The sequence below is a fragment of the Sus scrofa genome, chromosome X (assembly GCF_054392235.1).
Source record: "Sus scrofa isolate SSC_HxYL_T2T_F1_AM1 chromosome X, Sscrofa_HxYL_maternal_Yorkshire_Landrace_v2.0, whole genome shotgun sequence".
Lineage (NCBI taxonomy): Eukaryota > Metazoa > Chordata > Mammalia > Artiodactyla > Suidae > Sus > Sus scrofa.
In genome coordinates, this window is record NC_139401.1 from 117,420,149 (window position 1) to 117,435,638 (window position 15,490).

Genomic DNA, 15,490 nt, shown 5'->3' on the forward strand with positions numbered 1-15,490 from the left:
AGTCAGAATCATAATTTCTGCTTGGAAGGGATGTCTAAGCAACAGCATGACGCATGAGATGTTCAGCATACTCTAGTGCTGGGGTATCAAACCTGAGATTCTTCAAATCAAGTAATCAAATCAAAATATGTAGGAATAAATAAAATAATAAATCAACAATAATAAAATCAACACAGTAGGAATTCTCACAAGTGTACATTTAAAAGAAAAGCTCAGGAAGATCATGTGTACTTTACTTTCTGGGATACTTCTCGGATTGCAAGTTGGACATGCAAAGGATCCTGGAGTACACACTAATGAACAGTGTCCAATGGCATGTTGCAGAGGACTTGCTACAAGTATTTATTTGTGAATTCCAAGGAAATGCCCCAGAAACAGCCCCTTCACTCCTCATCAACTGTAACATAAAGACATCTCCAGCAAAGCCATATGTATAGGATTTTCTTGTGAAGCAGTAGCTCCCTGGGTAGGATCAATGTCTATGGAATACACACTAAAAATAATGGCTTGGGGTCCATAGCATGGAAGACCTCTGACAAGCATGCCCAGTGGGAGAGATTGATTCTAGACAGTTACAGACCTCTCGGATTTTTACGTTTAGCTTTGCCTCCTGCTAAATTGCATGAGCTTCAAACACAAAGGTTAAGACATCTTACCCAGGGATTTCACTTATGCAATAGACCAACCAAATATTCACACATCAGTATAAATGGCTCCTTATGAAGCACTTGAAGATTTTTCAATAAAGGAGGAGCTTTGTATGTGTCATATGGTCTGCATTCTGCCAGGGGCACATTGCTCTGACAGTAGAAAAACGTGCTCTTTTCAACAAGATTGAGCCTCATTTCCTTTTTCTTCCCAGTCTCTCTCTAATGACTGGAAGTAGAATGAGACTTCGATTTTAGGATGATTTAGAGGTCTGTGAGTTGGCTCTTTCTTCCCTTGGTGTGTAACCAACTTCAAAGAGGCAATTGTGTAACTACTAAGGAAATTAGTTCTTTGCCAAGGGATGGAGACCTTTTGTCATAAGCCAGAATGAATAGCTAAGCCCTTCTGCCTCCATCTCAAGAGGGCCTCTGGGTTGAGAGGAGTATCTGGCTGGTCTCAGTGTGCTCATAAGAGCAGCAGGCAGCCAGCTGGTCAAGAATATAGTTTGTGTTCTTTCTGTGGGCAGAGGCACTGGAGTAGGGAGGCTAGGGTTAGTGCAGGGAAGACAAAGGGGAAATAAGGCAATAAACAAATTACAGATGTAAAATACATAGCACAGGGCCCGCTGGGTGCATCTCTACATAGAGCTGCCACTTATTGAGCACCTTCCGGTATAACTTACTGTACTAAGTGTCTTATATGCATTTTATTCTTCCAACAACCTTATGAGGCAGGTATTATTATGATTTTCATTTTATGGAGGAGCAAACTGAGTCTTGGAAGTTTAAGTAACGTACTCAAAGGCTTCACAACTAGTAAAAGATGGGCCAAGATTTGAACCTAGTTTTCTTTCTTTTGCTCATACATGCCAAGCATTATATTTGGTACATTACTTACGCCTAATCCTCACAACACTCTTGAGTTGCAGGTACGATTATCTCCATTTACACTTGAAGAAATGGTGGGTTCAAAAGAGTTAAGCAACTTGCCCAAGACCACACAGGCAGTAAATGACAGAGTGAGGATTCTAATCCAAGCCTCACTCCAAAGCCCACACTTTTAAACACTGAACTGTGCCACCTCTACTGCAATCTGCTATATGTTAAACATTTAGTAAATGTTTATTCCCACCCCAACTGGTACAGTGAAGGTAGGTGGAGAAACAAAGAGTTGAAGGTAACCTGAATTTGGCAGTCAGAGAAGGAGAGGTTGAATAGTGGAGCTAGTAGCTGATATTTTCCCCTGGGGCTGGTATCTCATAGGATGTGGGGAGACGCTATAAAAGACATGGAGACAAAGGGTAACTGATTTCTGTCTCCTCATCCCAAATTGTATGAAGAAGTGAGACCCCAAGAACATGAGCTGGTGCTAGGAGCTAACTCTCTTAGAGAGTTACAATTACCTGAGCTAGGTTGGTGTGCCAGATATCAATTTGTTGCCTCTTAGCTTCAAATTCACCCTTGTTGCTTGCTCTGTATAAAGAGTTCTGGGCCCTTTAAATAGTTTACCTTTGCCAGCTGGCACAGTGTTAAGCTTTGTCAGTTGGGTACAAGAGAGACACATTTCAGGAGGAAGGTGCTTTTCTTCCTGCTTCCAGTGTGCTGGTGTGTTCACTTAGCAGACTACTGCAGTGGAGGCGCCCAGCTTCCCCAGTGCCTATCCCCAGCAGCATACACAGCTTTCCCAGCACTGGGTCCCTGCAGTGCCTGCAGCTTTTGCAGCATGTAGATCATTTAGTATGTGGTAATCAGCAGCACCTAGCAGCTTCTCTCAGTACCCCTCCCTCAGGCAGTTTTGTAGTGGAGTACCTCTATGCTGAGATGCTTCACCATGAACAGCTCTCCCTGGCCCTATAGCGGGTAGATTTTCCACAAGTTCCACAGGGCAGATTTCTAGAAAGTTCCAGGAATCAGAATTCCAGCAAGTTCTGCCAGCATAGCACCATAGCAGTTTCTCTGGTATCCAGTGAGCCACAACTGTGCCCTCTCCTGTAAGGTCTGGATCTCATATCCCTTTGGAAGGATTCTCGCTTGGGTACTCCAACTCAGTCTTAGGGCGTAGTGGATGCTCCTTATAGCTACTATTCCTACATTCTTTACAGTTCTCTTTACTTCTTACTAGCCAATTCATTGTTATTGTTTTTTTTAAGTTCTTTCATTTTTTTTGGTCTTTTTAGGGCCATACCTGCAGCATATGGAAGTTCCCAGGCTAGGGGCTGAATTGGAGCTGCAGCTGCCGGCCTACACCACAGCCATAGCAACACCATATCGAGCTGCGTTTGTGACCTATACCACAGCTCACGGCAACAACAGATCTTTAACCACCCAACATGTGTCCTCATGGATACTAATCAGATTCGTTACTGTTGCACCACGATGGGAACTCCAATTCTTTGTTATTGTTAATACTTGCAGTAAACTTCATCTGTTTAAATTATTGTGTGGTTTCTCTTTCCTAATTTTTCCCAAACTGATACAGTTAACTTCATCTTCCCAGATATCAAAGTAAGGTGATTCCTTGGGCAAAGAGATGTTTCTAGGAGGGACCTGAAGGTAGGGACAATGGCCTTTCTCCCCAGAGATAAGTTCTTAAAGAGAAAAGAATATATTATTTTTTTTCAGGAGGCAGAAGAAGACTCCTGTCTTCCTTTCTGGTATAAGAAAATGAATTAGAATGCCTGTGGCCTCTTAGCTGCTGGAATTCTTTCAACGAAAAGGGAAGAATCTCCTGGAGAAGAAAGGAAACTGGAATCTTGAGGACTGCTTGGGCAAATAGACTCAAAGGGCTTATGATCATTCCTAGTCCAAACTGCACTTGAAGTTCTATGGCTCAAGTATTCCAAGGGATAAGTGGATATTTTTAATGACAGCCTCAGACTGACCACCATCTATAAGAAGACAATGCATATTAAAGTCAAAATCTCTATGATTTCCCACAATCAGAACCCCTCTTCAAAGCTTACACATATATACAATGGACTACTACTCAGCCATAAAAAAGAACAAAATAATGCCATCTGCAGCAACATAGATGCAACTAGAGATTCTCATACTAAGTGAAGTCAGAAAGAGAAAGACAAATACCATATGATGCCACTTATTTTTTTTCATATGATGCCACTTATATGTGGAATCTAAAATATGGCACAAATGAACCTATCTACAAAACAGAAACAGACTCCCAGACATGGAGAGCAGACAAGGGGGAGGGGAGAGGGAATGAGATGGACGAGGAGTTTGGGGTTGGTAGATGCAAACTATTACATTTAGAATGGATAAGCAATAAGGTCCTACTGTATAGCACAGGGAACTATATCCAGTCTCTTGGGATAGAACATGATGGAAGATAATATGAGAAAAAGAAAAAATAAATATATGTCTGGGTCACTTTGCTGTACAGCAGAAATTGACAGAACACTGTAAATCAACTATAATAAAAAATAAAAAAAAAACCAAACCTTAAGGTGGCCTAAATATTTTCCTTCCTGCTCTCCCCGCCATCCCCTGGCTTTCCCATGAACACATTTATGGAAATTTTCAGCTGGCTTAAAATGTCATGAATTCTGGAGGGAATTCTGAAAAACCTCAGGATAGAAGTTAGATATTTGGAGTTGGTGTGTCAGGATATTTTCCAAGTGCCACAAGGAGGAATGGTTTTCATCAGTAACAGAACACCATCATAATTTCTATATTACTTATGGATTTGTGTAGCTGAATTCTTTTTGAATTTGATTAAAACATTTTTCAAAAGATGTGGGGTTTTTTTAGTTCTTCTTCTTCTTCTTCGGGTTGTACGCACAGCATATGGAAATTCTTGGGCTAGGGGTTGAATCAGAGCTGCAGCTGCTGGCCAGTGCCACAGCCACAGCAACTTGGGATCCAAGCCATATCTGCAACCTACACCACAGCAATGCTAGATCCTTAACCCATTGAGCGAGGCCAGGGATTGAACCTGCAACCTCATGGATATTAGTCAGGTTCTTAACCCACTGAGCCATGACAGGAACTCCCCAAAAACGTGTTGTTAATTAATGACTACCTTTCTACTTTTGTCCTCTTTATGCCTTCATGCTTCCCCACCCCTCCAACCATTTCAAACTACAATATTGCTTCCCCAAAGCTCAATGAATGCAAGATGGAAGGCAAGGAGTTAAGTACAAGAGAATAAGAAAATGTAAATCCCAAGGTCTGATAACCAACAAAAATGTTCCCTTTACATGACACAAGGCCATCTTTGGGGAATTTAGGAAGCATTGGCCCACATCAAATTCAGAGACACTAAAAGCATCATAGTTAGTCAGCTAGCCTGCTCAATTGCTAGGAAGTTTTCCATAGACATGTCCCATGTGTTTGAGGACTCATAGCAATAACAACTACCTTTGGAGTCATAGTAGCTTTCAATAGAGTGTTTAGCAGGAGTGGTCTTTGAGGGGCTTCCAGGTGGTCTTCTCATTCAGGGCACCAATATGTTCATGTCTGGGTGAAGATCCCAAGCAACATGGGTGAAAGAGGGATGTTTGAGTCATTTTACATAGTATGATTCTCCTGCTAGAAAACTAACAAACTAAAGTTTCAGAAAATCAGTCCAGCTATAGTCTTTGCTTCCCTTCTCTGTTAGCTCTTTACAATCTTGGCCCTGGCCCAAGTCCTTGCCAACCTTTACTAGTCCTCTTTCTTTCCCTCCATCCCTCATATATATGCACACATGTACACACAGAGGGATCACATAGGCAAAAATGGAATGCAATTGCTTCAAAAAAGTTTGATATTTTATACTGTAGCAGTTGGTAAGAACATGTGGAATTGGTGATATGTAGGGGTTTGTTTCCCCAGTTAGAATTTCTTCCTAAAGAGTGAGAGAGAGGGTCACTGATATAAACCAGGGGTTGTTGTAAACCAGTGCAGACTTACCTTCACTTTCAAAACAGGAATGAATCTTTTGTTTCTCTCATTATAATGATTATAGATTAGAGTATTGGTTCTTACCCAGGATGGTTGGATGGTTTGGCACATGAAGAACTGGTGTTGAGAGAAGGGGTAGCCTAGAAGGGGTAGGGTTAAGATGGGCCCTAGGATCGAGACATGGGTTTGACTCCCAGATTCACCACTAAAACAAGGCAATTCTCTGAGTCAGTTTTCTCATCTGCAAAATGGTGGTAATAGTATGTGCATTATATGATGCTGTGAGGAATAAATACAAGACGGTACATAAAGTTTATGGCATAGAGCAAACACTCCATACATATTAGCTATTATTATTTCTATAGCATTATTTACTAAAAAGCACATTTCCATACATCCTCGGCTGCCTTGCTCTCTTTTGTCAGTTTTGGAGATGTGGAGGGAGGTGATATGGCCAGGGGTGAAAAAAGATGTGACTCAAACAAATAGTCACAATTTATTTTTGAAAAAGGTGCAAAACCAACTCAATGATTTTCAATAAGTTCTATTTGGGAAACTGGATATCTTTAGGAAGAAAGAAAAGAAGGCAAGAAGGAAAGAAAAAGAAAGAAAGAAAGAGAGGGAAGAGGGAGGGAAGGAAGGAAGGAAAGAAGGAAGGAACTTGACCTAAGTCATACAAGTTAATACAAAAATGAACTCAAGATGAAATACAGACTTAAATGTAAAACTTTAGGAGAAAAATATTTGGGATATAGTAATAGGCAATGAGTTCTTAACCTTGACACCAAAATCACAACCCATAAAGGGAAAAATTGATAAGCTTGATTTCATCAAAATTTTAAAAAATTTTGGCCACTCATGGCATGTGGAAGTCCCTGGGCCAGGGATCAAACCTGCACCACAGCAGTGGCCCAAGACACTGCAGTGACAACCCCAGATCCTCAACACACTGAGTCACACAGGAACTCCAAAACTAAAACTTTTGATCTGTGAAACACCTTGTTAAGAGGATGAAAGACATGCTGAAGAGTGGTAGAAAATATTTGCAAACTACAGATTCAACAAAGGACTAGTACCTAGAGTACATAAAGAATCCTTAAAACTCAACAGAAAAAGAAAAAGAAAATGATTCATTTAGAAATTGGGCAAAAGATAGGACCAGGAATTTCACCAATTGTGATAAATAAATAGCATATAGCGCATGAAGAGAAGGTGAACATCATTGGCCATTAGCGAGACGCAAATTAAAATCACAAATAAGTCCACAAATAACAAGCGCTGGAGGGGGTGTGGAGAAGAGGGAACCCTCCTGCATTATTGGTGGGAATGTAAGCTGGTATAGCCACCATGGAGAACAGTATGGAGGTACCTTAGAAAAGTATACATAGAACTACCATAACAATCCCACTCTTGGGCATATATCCGGACAAAACTTTCCTTAAAAAAGACACATGCACAATAGCCAGGACATGGAAACAACCCAATTGTCCATCGACGGATGATTGGATTAGGAAGATGTGGTATATATACACAATGGAATACTACTTAGCCATAAAAAAGAACAACATAATGCCATCTGTGGCAAGATGGATGGAACTAGAGACTCTCATCCTGAGTGAAATACGTCAGAAAGAGAAAGACAAATACCATATGATATCACTTATATCTGGAATCTAATATACAGCACAAATGAACCTTTCCACAGAAAAGAAAATCATAGACTTGGAGAATAGACTTGTGGCTGCCTGGGGGAGAGGGAGGGAGTGGAATGGATCGGGAACTTGGGGTTAACGGATGCAAACTATTGCTCTTGGAATAGATTTACAATGACATCCTGCTGTGCAGTATTGAGAACTATGTCTAGATACTTACATCGCAACACAACAATAGGAGGAAAAAGTATGTATACGTGTATGTGTAACCTGGTCCCCATGCTGAACAGTGGAAAAAAAAAAAGCAGACACACACACACACACACACAAACTCACAAGAGACTACTACACACCTTTCAGAATGGCTAAAAGAATAAAAAATTGACTATACCAAATGCTAGTAAGGATGTGAAGAGATCAAATCACTTACACATTGCTGGTGGAAATGTTCAATGGTATAATCATTCTGGAGTCTGTCTTTTCCTTTAAAAAATTAAATATGACCAAATGACCCAGCAACTACTCCAGGCATTTATCCTTGAGAAATGAAGAGTTATGTTCACACAAAATCATGTACATTAAAGTGTATAGTAGCTTTATTCATAATAGCAAAAAAAAAAAAACCCACAAAATCTGCAAAAAGCAAGATGTTCTCACCAGGTGAATGTTAAACCGTGGCACATCCATACAATGGAATACGACACAGGCAACTACTTACACACACAATTATTTGAATGAATCTCGAGGGAATTATGCTGAGTGAAAAAAGCTAATCCAAAAAGGCTCCATACTGTATAATTCCATATATTTGACATTCTTGAGATGCCAAAATTATAGAAATGGATAACATATTGGTTATCCATTGGCTAGGAGGAAGGGGAACATGAGGGATCTGTGTGGTGATGAAAGTATCCTGCACTGTGACTGTACCAATGCCAATATCCTGGTTGTGCTATTGTATTACAATTTTGCAAGATGTTACCGGGTGAAGGGTATGTAGGATTTCTGTATTATTTCTTAAAACAGCATGTGAATCTTCAATTACTGCAAAATATAAACGTTTGATTTTTGTAAAAAGGAATGGAAAAAAGATAAGGGTAGACAGAAGAAACAGAGTGGAGATGGATTTTGTTGTTTCCAATACAGTTCAGATACGTGTCCCAGACTATAGCAGGCTTTTCTGCTTGGCAGGCTTATCCAAGGTACTGCAGATACCCCCTAAGTGTAGAAAAGCAAGGCAGGCTTTTCATGCAGAGATAGCACTTGCTCCTCTCACTGGGATATTAGTTATAGCTCTCACAAGTTTTGGAAACTAGGAGGACTTGGCACAATTAATGAAGGTTAGGAAGCTCTGGGTTAGAGTCGGTAAAGTTCCTGAAAGTCCTCCAAGCAGCTCTGTTGCTGGTACCCAGGCCGCTACTAAAGAAGTCTCCTTGAGGTCATTTAAGCAGAGGGGATCTCAGAGGAAACGGTGTTCTTTTGCTTGGCCTCTGAAGAACAAAGGTGGGCAGCCACACGATGGCCCTTTTCTTGAGAACGGCATGGAGGAGGAAAAGAGGGGCCTGAGAGCAGTAGGGGAGAAAAGACCGAGGACCATAGGCCTGACAAGGAAGAAAGCAGAAATGTCTCTGCCTCCCTGTGTCTGGGTAATTGGGCATCTCTTTACCTATCATGGATGCCACGTAGGACTTGAGGCAACTTGGAAGAAAAGTGTTGGGTAAAGACCAATTGAGTGTTGACATCTCATTTTTAAAGGCTAACTGTTCACATGTGAGTGACTGTGCAGAATAATAAAGCTCAGTCTGCTTTTCCTTTTGGACGATGGATCACTACAGGGAGAATGCATTTCTACCACTGGCTGAGTATTTTCAAACAAATACAAAAGTCTTTCTTGCTGCTCTCTTCCGTGATGTCATTAAACTATTCGATTTGATTAACACTGACTTTTAGGCTTTCCCATACACTAGTTCCGTGCCTGTCAAATCCACTGAAAAATGCCCAAGCCAGGTGGTCTACCCATAATCAGCAGAGTTCCTTGGAGTCGGGTGAATCTCCAATGAATCTGAATTAAAGCATTTTTAAGGTGAGCTGCAAACCGCAATCCTGTGAATGCCTATTGCAGCAATCAGGATGTGTTTGTCTCACAGGAACAGCTGAGGGCTAGCGTCACCTCTGCGGCCATTTCCCATCTTCCCTAATAATGCGCCAGGGGCACAGGGGAGCTTCTTGGGCCTCCAGGTGCATTTGTGTTCAGCCCATTTCCACAGGGCATAGTTCCTTCCTGCCTTTCTCACCTTCTCTTCTGACTGCCAGCTCTATTATCTCCATCAGAAATTTGATCCTGCTAGAAGTGCTATGGGGCTTTTTTGTTCTATTTTTTTAAATAGAGCCTTCAGTTTCCTTTGGGCCATTATGTTCTCCTGAAGCAATGCCTTGCCATCAGTTATTAATATTTAATGTGACTAGAAGCTTTCACAAAAACCTATTGAGATGCACATGCTTTAAGTGGCAAAGCTGTTATTTAATGATCTCGGGTGGGTACACTAATTCAACCTACCGTAAGGGAAGGTGACCTCCTAGTCCCTCTGGCTCTGTGTCTACATTAATATAATTGAAATCTCTTGCCATTTATGGAAACATCCATTCACCCTAGAAGAGAGGGCTTTAGGATTTTTTCTGACATCATGAAAGCAGCTGATGATTTCTAAAAAATTGGAAAAGAATATAAAAAATACAAGTATGAAAAGATGTACATATGATGAATGTCTATTACAGTATTGCTATAGGAGGAAAATATAAATTAGGAACAACCCATTTGTCCAATAATAGAGGATTGGTTAAATTAAATGATATAGTTATAAACGGAATACTCTGGAGCCAGTAGGAACAATGATGTAGATCTATGTTTAATGACATGGAAAGATACCAACATACGTTAATAAGTGAAAAAAAATCAGGCTAAAAACAGTATGTACAATCTATTTCACTTGTTTTTATTAAAAACAAAAACAAAAACAAAAAAAACCCTGACACACTGGCCAAAAAGCCAGAAAAGGTATATGCCAGAATGTTAACAGGTATTCTCTTTGGGTGCTGTGATTGTGATTTTTCACATCTTTCTTTACTGTCTGAATTTTTAAAAAGCATACACAGAACAACTATTTTGTTTAAAAAGTATTACAGATTGCAGCTCTATAATTTACAAATTACTTTCACTTGAAATTGCAATCCAAGCAACCTTTATGTTTCCATTCAAGCCTGTTTGTTTTTTAAAATTTTTTTATTTTGTATTTTTTTTGGCTGCACTTGAGGCATGCAGAAGTTCCTGGGCCAGGGATTGAACCCATGCCACAGCGGTGACCTGGGCTACAGCAGTGACAATGCCAGATCTTTAACTGGCTGAGTCATCAGGAAATTCCTGAGCCTCAGTTTTTAATCTACAGCAGAGGTTGGCAAACTTCTGTAAAGGCCCAGATTGTAAATATTTTAAGCTTTGTGGGCCTTGTAGCCTCTGTCATAACTGCTCCACTCTGCAGTGCTAAAGCAGCCAGGGATAACATGTAAACAACTGGTCTGGCTATGTTTCAATAAAATCTCATTTATAGAAACAGATAGTGGGCTGGCTTTCACCTACAGGCTAGAGTTTACTGACCTCTGCTCTCGAATGCTAAACAGAGGAGGCTCAAGTCCCATGTGTCTCGAGAATTAGTCTTGTTTCCTCTTCTCCCAGGTTACTGCAGGTTAAATTACTAGTTGAAGTCAAAATGGCTTGGAGACATCATTGGAACTTCCTATTTTTTGGTTTGAGAATTTTCCTACTCCATTGCTGACACATATTTTATATAAGGCCACCCTGCTCACAAAAGTGAATGCTAGATCTGCCATAGTTGAAGCCATGGCCACAGAAGTCCCCTAGGTGACTCAAAAGGGTTGAAGAATACATAGTCGCCAACTGAGTGACTTTAGTTAGAACCAGAGAGCCCAAAAGAATCAGTGCTTCCTATAGCTCTCCAGTATTAACACACTCCATAAGTCAGTTTTCTGAAGAGATGGATTACTACAGTCTTTCGACAGGAAAGCTTTTAAGGTATCTTACAATGTTCAACAACACCTTAATTTAGGAGTTTAAAAGACTTACACAGCAGAAGCAAAATACACATGGAGGAAAAAAGGAAGTTTTAGCTGCAGACGCACAGCCACTTCTAGTCACAGACAGCACCTCTGACTCGCAGAAGGGCAGCGGAACAAGGTTGACTGTGGATTTAGTTCATGGATTTGGATTTGCCTTAAGTTACAAGCAGTGCTGTGGTTTCTTAAAGCAGTTTACTTGACATATCCAGTCTATAAAGAATATTTTCCACCTCTTCTTTTCAAAGTAAGGGGGATTAAATTATTGCTTACAAACACACATGCACACACACACACACACACACGCACGCACACACAGATGTACACAGACAAAATGCTTCTAAATTACATAATTTCCAGATCAGTGCGATCCTGCTATCTAAAGTATTATTCAATCACACTTAATGGATGGTCTGGCCACTCTAAGGAAGTCACCTAAAACCAGAATGTATTAGGTACACAATCCAGGGCACCAGAGCCAGATATTTAGGACTTGGGGTGACAGCAGAGCTAGATGTCCTGAATTCCTAATCTGGGAAAAATCTGACATGTAGTACCAAATATTAGTGATAGAATCTTAGGACGTGCAGATAGCCCAGAGGACTCGTGGAAAAGCCACTCAAAAAAGTGTGGAGAGTTGGCTAAGGTGGAGAAAAGAAAGGGGAAGCAGGAAAAGGTCCTTCAAGAGAATCAAGAACATTTGATGGACAGTGTTTCTAAGGTTCAAGAGGGAGTGGGGGCTGGAGTTAAGGTGCTGGTTGAGGTGCAGTCTAGAGGCATCAGGGAAGACCAGATAGCGAACACAGCTGTGCTGCTGGTAGCATGGTTTTCATTTGACATTGGCAGATTAAGTGACTTGTTTGAGGGCCCTGTCAGTTATCTTGAAATTGAATTCACTCTCACTTTTTACTCTGATATTCTCCCCAACCATGCCACCCAGCTGCTCATGAAGCTGATACCTATTCATTTTCCTGAATATTTAAACAACTTAGAAATATTGTGTAGTATGTAGGGGTGATACAGTTGCTTGACTTGATATGGAGATGGCAGAAATTTTAAGATGTGCAAACTGATTTCCCTAAAACCTGTAACTGCATGATACTGAATTAACAGGGATGGGACATTCCAGCTATTCCTGGATAGTAGATTAGATGTAGCTTGTCCTCTAAATTAGAAATTTAGAGAATGACACTAAAGTTGCTATCACTACTTATTAAGTTGCTAAAGTCTAACTTAAATGAAGGGATGTAAAGTACAGTGAACCAGAATTGTGAAGACTTGGGGAAACCTGGCTTCTAGTGTCAGCTCTGTCACTAAGTTTACTGCATGATCTTGAATAAGTCACTTCCTCTCCCTGGATGTTAGTTTCCTCACCTGTGAGATGAGGAGGTTGCATTCAATAATCCTTTAAGGGTCTTTCACGTCTCACATTTTATGATCCTGCAATTCCTGGTGGGTTTTCTCTCCTGACATTTATTTGCAAGGGCCGTTCTGCCATCCACACAATTTAAGTTTTCGGTAAATCACAGATGGTCTTAAATAAAACCTCCCCCTTGAAGAGAGGAAAAGAACAGGATGTTTGTGCTGAAATGGCTCATGTCAGGTATGACCTTTTTAATTCAGAGCAGCTCTCTAGTGGTTCATTAACTCACCCAGTGGGCAGCACAGCAAGCAAGTACTATTACAAAAGGCCCCAACGGTGCAGCCAGAGAGAGCTGCCCTATCACCTAGTGAAAACAAAGCGGTTTCCTCTTTGTGCCCACACTGGTCAATTTTTAGATCAGGAACATATGATTCTATCACTGAAGGAATCCTGGTCAACTCACAGAAACCCTGTGCCAAGCCTAACACTTGCTTTGAGGACTAAGCTGGAGTCCTTCCCATATGAAGTGATGGAATTACTTCTAAATAATTGATAACTGTGGCTCTCTTTCTCAGATAATTAAACATGCTTAGAAAATATATTATTCTAATAGCCCAGTTTTGCATAGTGCTTTATATTTTACAACACATGCCAATAAATGTATTTTCTCACTGAACACCCCCCCAAGTGGAGAAAATAGCTATTATTACTCCCACTTAACTAGATAAGGAAATTAGAGCTTAAGGAAGTTAAGGACTTGTCCCAGGTCTCATGTGTCAGAACAGACAATAGAACCAACTGCCCCAACTTTGACTGCTTCAGTTAATTCACCAATACACTTTTCAACTGTCTCATTATTCTAGTTGTTAGGTGTTGTCAAGAGCACAAGTTAAAGATAAGCGATTTTAGTACTGTGTCTAGATATTGCAAAGTAATTTTACATTCATTTCAAGACTTCTGGCATAGGTTTAATTTCTCACAGTGGGAAGAGTGGCTAAGAGAACTATCTGAGAAAATACATATTACACAATGAATTCAACTGATCATTATATATCTAGTCAAAGCAAATATTTATCAGACATCTGTAAGACTGACTCCACAAGGTGATGTGGAGATATACAAATAAAACATGATTTCTGACCTCAAAGAGAGTCGTGAACACTAAATAGTGTATAATAAAGGGCTAAATGTTGGAGTTGCCACAAGTGCTGTAGGGGCATGGAGAGGGGAGAAGTCAGTGAGGGGAGCCTTCACAGAAGAAATGGAATTTAATGAAGCTCTTAAAGGATGGGTATAATCTCACTGGCAGAGAGGAAGAAGAGGTTAAAGGGCAAGTGAAGGGTGTGGAAAGAGAACAGAATGAGCTAAACCAAAGGGGCAAGTACTCATGAGATTAGACATCTGTGAGGGTACTGATCTGAGTGAAGAGCAGTATGGGGGTGTCTGATAAAGCTAAAATTCATTCTAAGTGTTCAGACAGAGGGTTCTCTGCCTTTCTCAGCATTCTATGCACTCATGATAAAATGGCATTGAAGGTAGACACAATGATGGTTAAGAGCTTAGGGTCTGGAGTCAGACAGACTTGGGTTTGATTACCACTTACTTGCTCTATTACCTTGTGTTAATTAATTAACCTCTTGAGGCTTAGTCTCCTCCTCTGTAAAGTGGGGCTGCAACACACAGTCTATGGCATAACACCCATCAAGCACTCAACAAAACACTGACACTTGGTAAGTGCTGTTAAGTGGGAACTATAATAAAAATGATCCATTGAATGAGACTTCATTTTTATACCTTCGCTAAGTTTTTACATATGGATAAATTAAAAAGTAAAAAAGTGTTTGGGGCCCAACCACTTGTTTTAAATTTATAATTTTGATTTAAAAACTGCTATACCATGATAATGGGGACAGAGTGGGAGATGGCATTGAACAGGAAAGTTAAGGTTAGATCTTGTAGGAACTTCTTGGTAGGTTTCAGGAGATTGCCCTGTGAGGAAAACATATGCCTTCTGACTAAGAAGGAGCGGGAGGAATTAGAGCAAGAGCACTTAGCCAACTACTGGCAACAGTGTTCCAAGCTTGCAAACTGCTCATCCTTACCTCCATTCACTCATCCATTTGACACTCTGGGCTCTTTTCATTCTCTCTAATGAGCATTTCCCAAATGTATGGTATGCTGGGTACATTTGCCTTCCCTCATCTCCTTTCTGATGGATGGGAATTTTGGATCTGGATTTAGTCCTGGAGGCCCTAAGTTACAAACACTTTCTAATAAGGGGTCAGGGACATCTAAGCGAAGGGTCATACTCACTGAGGAGTACTCTGAGAAACTCTAGGGAAATAAATTCCTGGCTTGGCTGAAGCAGGAGGAAATAACAGGTGTCAACAACGATAAGCAACAGAATTCCAGAAAAGAGAAACTGTTACCTGAGCCTGGAAGGTCATGAATGTGGAGCACATTTTCAAAATAGGAGCCCAGGGACATTTCTGTAATTACCAACCAATGAGCCTCCCCTTAGTACCAGAAAAACAGATGGATACACTAATTAAAGGGGGATAGAGAGGGAGAGACAGAGAACAATGTAATATTTAAATATGAGGAACTCAAGAGAGTCAAACTATCTCTGTTTCTGATAAAGAAAATCATCCTTTTAACTCCAGGTAGCTCTAACCAACCCCTCATTCCCTTCCCCCCCACCACCACTGAGAATCCTATGCCAAGCTAAGTGTTTCCAAATAGTCTTCATGTATAATTTTCTTTGGTCTAGGTTTGACTGCAGCGCTGCTTTTGAACTA

The 15,490-nt window shown here is 40.5% G+C and overlaps 1 protein-coding gene across 33 annotated transcripts in view; it reads right to left on the bottom strand.

Moving 5' to 3' along the window:
• Positions 1-15,490, bottom strand: part of ENOX2 (ecto-NOX disulfide-thiol exchanger 2) — a 284,418-nt gene that overhangs the window by 110,587 nt on the left and 158,341 nt on the right. For 2 of the 33 annotated variants that reach the window (XM_085006569.1, XM_085006557.1), the window contains exon 1: positions 9,759-9,905. The exons of the other annotated variants lie outside the window; for them this stretch is intronic. The gene's annotated coding sequence lies outside the window, so the exon portion shown is untranslated. Of the gene's footprint in view, positions 1-9,758; positions 9,906-15,490 lie in introns of those variants that run through there. 33 annotated transcript variants of the gene reach the window in all.